This window comes from Alosa sapidissima, chromosome 10 (genome assembly GCF_018492685.1).
Source record: "Alosa sapidissima isolate fAloSap1 chromosome 10, fAloSap1.pri, whole genome shotgun sequence".
NCBI classification, from domain to species: domain Eukaryota; kingdom Metazoa; phylum Chordata; class Actinopteri; order Clupeiformes; family Clupeidae; genus Alosa; species Alosa sapidissima.
The window spans coordinates 29,336,925-29,344,424 of record NC_055966.1 but is presented as its reverse complement, the minus strand read 5'-3'; the positions used below and the strand labels follow the sequence as shown (position 1 = coordinate 29,344,424).

General features: G+C 46.5%; 1 protein-coding gene across 2 annotated transcripts in view; it reads left to right on the top strand.

The window, feature by feature from the left end:
* Positions 1–4,380: 4,380 nt before the first annotated feature.
* Positions 4,381–7,500, top strand: part of zbtb7b (zinc finger and BTB domain containing 7B) — a 25,517-nt gene continuing 22,397 nt past the window's right edge. The window contains exons 1-2 of one of the 2 annotated variants that reach the window (XM_042108507.1): positions 4,381–4,848; positions 6,804–6,896. The gene's annotated coding sequence lies outside the window, so the exon portion shown is untranslated. The remainder of the gene's footprint in view (positions 4,849–6,803; positions 6,897–7,500) is intronic. The other variant, XM_042108508.1, reaches the window with a different exon arrangement.

The window sequence follows — 7,500 nt, the reverse complement described above, 5'->3', positions numbered from 1 at the left end:
AACAACGAGACACCCTCATGAGCATTTCACCAGGATTATCTAGTGGGCACCTTCCTTCATCAGTGTTTCACTGAATGAGGCTTAGAACACCTGCAGTAGGCTGAACAGTGGAGTCAGACCCACTCCCTTCCATACTTCCGATGGGTTAGGACACCTGTCAGACCAGACACAACAGACAGACACACCTCAAGATGGCACATCAAGCATTACTGAGAGACACAGACCATGACCAAATGCCAGTCCAACCACGTTCTTCAGCTTAGGCCCATTTGATGATGACTAATTAGGTCTATGCCACCTTCTGCCATAACGCCTCATACATTAATGAATAACAAATGAGTGCTTGAAGTCTGATATTCATGAAGTCCGAGGAGGCCAGGGTCCTAGGCTTTGGCCCAGATCTTGTGCACTTCCTGTCAGCTCTAAGGTGGAGATTAATCTCTGCATGTTTCTCCCTAGATAGACAGATAGTCAGAGTGCATCACTCACAACACAAGATACCTTACTTAACATGTGAGGGGACCTGAGCCCCCCCCCCCCCCCCAAACACACACACACCACACACGCGCGCGCGCGCGCACACACACACACAATCACGAACACACATAACAGTACAGTAGCACTCAGAATCCCAACACACAGAAGGAAACTGCATCAGCCAGGGTCGTGGGTTAGCAAGAGGGGGAAACCACAAGCTGCTATATTTACACACACACACACACACACACACACACACACACACACACACACACACACACACACACACACACACACACACACACACATTCACACATTATGTTATTCTGTGAAGAGGTGGGGGTAGACTTAGACAAACTTACGTGATTCCTCCAGTTTCACTGACATTTAAAGCCAAGAAAACACAGTTAATTTATAGAGCATACTTCATGTGAAGTGCTTAAGACGGAAATGTATAAATTCTCTTGAAAATAGAAAAAGGTACTATTTATATAAATTTAATATCTATATATTAATAATTAACATGAAGGAAAGAAGAATGATATACGCAATACCCAAATAGCTGTTTACTTTAGATTTAAAATGAATTGGTTTTAAAACACAATAAGATAACTGAATTCCCAAGACATTGATTAGAGTAAAATAACATTAAGTACATTACAGAAAATAACCAATAAAAGCTAAAGCTGATTCTGAATCTAAAAATGAAAGGAACTGTACATGTTGTAACGTGTATGTTGTGATGTAAGTGTGCGTATGCAGTGTGTGTGTGTGTACACACGACTAAGACCGAAGGATGTGTGTGTGTGTGTGTGTGTGTGTGTGTGTGTGTGTGTGTGTGTGTGTGTGTGTCAAAAGACAATCCACAATGGCTTCGGTATGTGGAAGAAAACACAATTTTGTTTTTTCTGCCTTGTTTCTCACTCTCTTTCATCTCCCTCTCTGTTCTCTCGCTTTGCTGTGTGGCCTTAATCACTGAACCTCTTGATCGCAGTTTAAATTCGCTTTTGTTTTGGAGAGGGTGAATCACTTAACTGTACGGGTGGCCTCCCTTTACCATAAACGCTGCTTTCCCGCTGACTCACAGCACTTCATCGGCACACAGGCCACTCGGTGGCTAGCACAGCACAGCACAGTTATGGGAACACGAGAGCTTGCGTCGGCCAGCCTGGCTACTGTCTTGTCGAGGAGTGAGGACCAACTAGGCCTTGTTGTCGAAACCAGAGCTTCTCAACCTTTTTGGGGCTAAACCACACCAAAGGTCAACTCAAAATGCCAGGGCTAACTGACTTGGTTATTTTGGATATAATATATATATATTTATTTTTTGGGGGCCCACCACCACCCCCCCTCTTCGGAGGACAGCTTTATTTTTAATAAAGCAATATATATATATTATAGCATACAAAATATGTTACATTCAGACTTAGATTTATATTTAGTGCATTTACTATTGTCTTACCGTAACCATTCACCCTGTTTTAGTGAGACCCTGGATCCATATGAGGGGAGATTATATCACCACGTACAGAGTGTAACACATAAAACACGACAAGGTGACAGACAGGCAACAGAGGGAAGTGAGACAGGACAATAAGAGAACTGACAGGACGGGACTGGACAGGACAGTTAACAAACACAAGGACGCATTATTAGTGATTGGGTAGAATGATCTGTGATTCATATTAGGTGGTCACAGTTCTGTGGTCACAGTATTAGGTGGTCACAGGGTGTTGAAAGGGGTTGGCAAACATGTTATGCATGAGTGTGGATAGTGTGTGCCTATGTGTGTGTGTAAAGTGGTATCTGCAGGGGCAAAAACAAAAGGGAAAAGAAAACAAAAAGAAAAGAGGGGGGGTATTAAGAAAAAGAAAAGGGGGGGGGGTAATTACAGAACGGAAGAGGGAGGTATGTTTCTGGTAATGTACGGCTTGTAGTTGTGTTTTTGTTGACTTTAGAAACGTTAAAAAGGGGGACCAGGTGTCTTCAAAGGCTGATATTTGTTTCCTTCTGTGTGCATTGTGTCTTCCCATTGATGACTTATGGTTATTGATTACAAAATGTGTCACACACATTATTATAGGTTATAACAGGGCTATTTTTTCTATCGATGACTTATGGTTATTGTTATAAACTGTGTCACACACATTATTATAGGTTATAACAGGGCTATTTTTTCTGCCGTATTCATGAGCTGAAACGACAGCCATAGGTACACATGATGTTGCCTGAGCTGAGACGATATATACACATGATGTTGCCTGAGCTGCATAATAGATCTGTAGCCTATTAGGCTACTCTAAACAACCACATTATGATTGCGAGTCTGTATAAAAATGCATTGGGTTCCTCAAAATTCCAGGGGCACAGGGGTCAAAGAGGGCCGGCATTACATCTTGAATTGCAATGACACTCACAGTAACAGTGAGTGGACTAGACATTTTTCAAACATGTGCTCAGAAGGCATTAATCTCATATTACAGGAAGCCTATCCTGATCTGCTGTTAAACCAACATGTCATGCTTTTGATCATGTGTCCCATGTCTATTTCAATGTATTGTGTTTGCTGATAACTGACTATGTGTTATCTCCTTTTCAGTACAGTGCATGTGACATTGTAACAGTAGTGTAGTAGCTAAGGAACTGGATAGCATGCAGTAGCCAGACAAATTGGGGGTTCAAGTCCTGACTGCCACCGTTGTGCCCTTGAGCAAGGTTTCTAACCCTGAGTGGCTCTGGGGAGACTTGTAATAAATGATGTACAGTATGTACAGTAAGTTGCTTTGGATAGAAATGTCAGCCAAACTATTAGTAACAGATGTCATTTTTGTCCTTTGCTATGTCTGTCTGCTGTCAGTGGCGTTGTTTTCCATGTCTGTTGCATCACTAAGCACTTGGGAGAAACCTCAGAGCTCAGGGTGATGGAGCCGGGTGGACCCACCCAGAACTGGCCCGAACCCGGACCAGAACCAAACAGGATGTGACACAATATTCTGCTGAACTTCTCTGGGGAACTTGAAAGTCAAAGTTTAGAATGAATCACACCCTGCTGTTTGCACTCACCCATTTAGTATAGGAACTCAAGAATGGCCTTAACTGAACACAGTTAACAACAGTTATGTGACAACAATGAATAACACCTGCAGCGTCCCATTAAGAGCACTATGCTTTATTCCTTCTGCTTGTTTGTTTTGTTTCTGAATTAAGACATTTTAGTGGGCCAGGCTCCAGACTTATTTGCCTCAGCTTGAAACATATGCACTGTAACTGTAGGGTGTGTTACCAGCGTGCTGTCAAGTAAAAGTTTTCCCTTAATGGCCATCCAAGCCATTAGATTTGCATATTCAGTAAGATGTGTCTTCATGTTTTATGGCCCTGCAAATGACTGTTGAATGACAAGTGACAGAATGGCACCAGCCTAAATGAGAGACAGAGAGAGAGAGAGAGAGAAGAAGGGAGGGAGGGAGGGAGAGACACAGAGCGAGTGTGTGTGTGTGTGTGTGTGTGTGAGTGTGTGTGTGTGTGCGCTTAAGTGTGTGTGTGTAAGTGTTTAAAACCAGAAACGGGGAAGGATAGAGAAACAGAAATGGAGAAGTATGCAAGGGGAGTAACTTATCACCAGGCCATTACAGTAAGCAGCTGCTTACGTGGTCTGAGCGCAACTCCCCCTTGCACACACACCCCCGACACAAACACACACACGTCACTCACATACACACCAAAACGGTCTAAAGGAATCACAATTGACTCAACTTACAAGAGCTCCTCCACCTGTGATAAGTGCTGCCCCCCCCCCCCCCCCCCTTCACTCTCTCGCCACACAAACACACACACACACACACTTGCTCTCTCTCTCCCTCTCACACACTCACATCCTCCTCGGGGCGACAGACATCGGCGCTGGCCTATCGCACCGTGACCGACCCCCCCCCCAGTGCCCTCCCCACCCTACCAGTTCTCTGTAGCCCGCCAGAGCCAATCCGCGGCGTGGTGTAAGTAGGGCAAGCCGCTTCCTGGTTCTCGGTATAAGGAGGAGCTGGGAGTCGGGAGTGGGCCAGCGGCTTCTGTGCGGGGGGGGCAGTGCAACCAATCCGACCGGCGGTCTGCAAGCAGATGAGAGGAGAGCCGAGGGGGGATCAGAAACGCCGGCTACGGAGTACAGACAGCGGGGAGCGGCGCTTAAAAGATACCCGCTCGGGGATATAAGCCACGCTGCTAAGAGTGCCGGTGAAGCGAGTCAGGGGAGAAGGTATTCCCCGGGAAGATACAGGAGGGGGGCAAACGGGGGTGGTACAGCCAGAGTCTAATCCAGGAAGTAAGAACCAGTCAGGTGGGACAAGCCAAGACAACGCAGGTGACACACCGGCGCAGGTAAACTATCTCTTAGTAATTCGTCCGGTAGCATAAATGTATTTACATGTTTTGATGCTCTCTGTCGTAAGACTTCATAGCGAAATGACCAATTCCACAGCACCCTCCTTCCCTTCACTTCTGTCCGGGGTCACGGGAGGACTAACCACGTCACGGGTATTCGGTAACTCCCGTGTGACGTGTCTGCTATCATTTCTACCCATCGTTTTCGACTGCCTTTCTACCTCTTAGGATTTAAAATATTAGCTCCCAACATTAAGATCTTTGTTGTGACATTCATGTCGTGTGTTTGCGCTGAGCGCACTGATGTCGAGTGCGTTACCTGCGCGCTCTGTGGACAGGTGAGCAGGCTCGCGCAGACCTCGGTATAGCCTGTCTGCTAATTATAGCGCGCAGCACCGGACGACATCCAAAACCAAAACTGCTGTCACGCACTTCAACGACCTCTAAGGCCGCCGGGCAATCAAATTCAAACGATGTGCTTTTTCTCTTCGGTGCAAAACATGTTTCTATTTTTGTTATTGTGGATCATTCGCATGATGGTGCATTGTTTATGTGTAGGTAAGGCCTACATAATTTGGGTTGTAAATATTGCAATGCATTTCTATTAAAGTTCACAACATGTAGTTTTATGAAACCTAAAATACACGCCAGTGAATTGGCATTTTGGAAATTCAGTGGGCTTCATACGCTTGTTTCCCACAGTGTTGCTGACTCGCCCAGAACGGTTGTGACGGACCGGTTGAACCCGTCGGGCAGGCTGGGGTTGGCCGTTGGCCTCTCCATCTGACTCCCGTGTCGCGTCACAAGCTGTAGTTACACGAGAAGCGACTGTAATACGGCCCCTTTATTTCCTCTGATCGGTGGCGTCAAAGACAGACCTGTCGCCCGTCCTCCTCTAATACCTGCCTCTGACGTTTAAATGGACGGTTCTTAAGTACTCAGTTTTCCAGGTGTGTGTGTGTGTGTGTGTGTGGCTGAGGGGTAGGTTATATCGCATCTGAATCATCCCTCCCTCTCCTCTCTTTCAAGGAATGGCGTGATGCTGCTCAGTTGAGGTCTTGTAGGATAGTTTTTTTTTATTATACTTTATATCAGTTAATTTAAGTGATCTCCTCACCCCCCCCCTCTCCCTCCCTCCCTCTGTCTCTGTCACCACCAGTCTCTCCTCCATGCTCCCTCTATCTCCCCCTCTCCCCATCTCTACCTGTCTATCTGTCTGCCTGTCTCTCCTCTCCTCCCAACCCCCTCTCTCTCCCCCTCTCTACCAAGCTGTGGCATGGTAAAACTACCTGTGTAATTTACTTAATGGGGCAGGCTGGAGTTCCCTGCCTCCACTGAACTCTCTCTCTCTCTCTCTCTCTCTCTCTCTCTCTCTCTCTCTCTCTCTCTCTCTCTCTCTCTCTCTCTCTCTCTCTCTCGACTTACCTCTAGCCACCTGTTGGCTCTGTTGGTGCTGCTCATGCGCCTACCTGCCCTCCACACATAGGCTGCCAGTCAGCCACATACCGGTTCAGTAACAGTGCAAAGGGCACGCGAGGACAGGCCAGCGGGGCCTTGCGAGGATGCCAAAGGGACGTCCCTCCATTGTAGCACTGCTGTCCTGCAACGCGGCGCGGAGGCGCCCCGTGCTGTCTTTCCTGTTCTGGTGGCCAGTCCTATCAGGTCGACTTGACTTCCTCACGGCGCTGTCTCCATTCGGAGATATTCGCACCATTCCAAATGACGTGCCCTTTAAACTCACCTGATTCCAAAGCATGCGTGCCGGACTACATTAGTATCACTGGCCTGCTTTGTTTTCATTTCAGTGTCCATCTTCCCCATTCATCTCTGCACAGGTGTCAGTTATGCTCATTGAATGATGTGTGAGACTGTGAAAACAAGAACAAACAGACACAGTTGACAAATGTTGTTTTTTTATTTTTTTTGTTGAACCTGTTTTTCGTCCCGTTTAGGGAGAGAGGATAGAGGGATAAGACGAGAGAAAGGAAGAGAGACGAGAGAAAGGAGAGGAGACTATCAGTTCATCGGGGGTTTATGGACAGGAGGTAAGGGCTGCTATGACCCTCATCTAACCAAAACTGGTTTCACTGCAATGGGGTCGTGTGTGTGCGTCTGTGTATCTCTATGTTAAGGCGTTTATGACCTTGATTTGATTCTGTTCGTGTCATGTCGCAAACACTTTGTGTGTGTTCCTCTTTTCTTGGAACGACCCTCAAAACACATTCTACAAACACACACATTTATACATAGTAACACACCTGCACAGACACTCACTCTCTATATTAACTAAATAAATGCTTAGGCGCAAACACACACTCACCCACCCACCAACACTCACACGCACACACACATGACACACACCACAGTTCCTGTAAGCATGTTTTTCAGGGCAGCATGTGCCATGAAATCCCCCTATACACACACACGCACACACACACACACACACACACAAAAGGCTTTCGCTTTCACACTGCCAGGGAGGGAGAGAAGTAAGCAGGAGTCGTGTGTGTGTGTGTGTGTGTGTGTGTGTGTGTGTGTGTGTGTGTGTGTGTGTGTGTGTGTGTGTGTGTGTGTGTGTGTGTGTGTGTGTGTGAGAGAGAGAGAGAGTGAGAGTGTGTGTGAGAGAGAAAGGAAAGTGGGAAGGTGAGA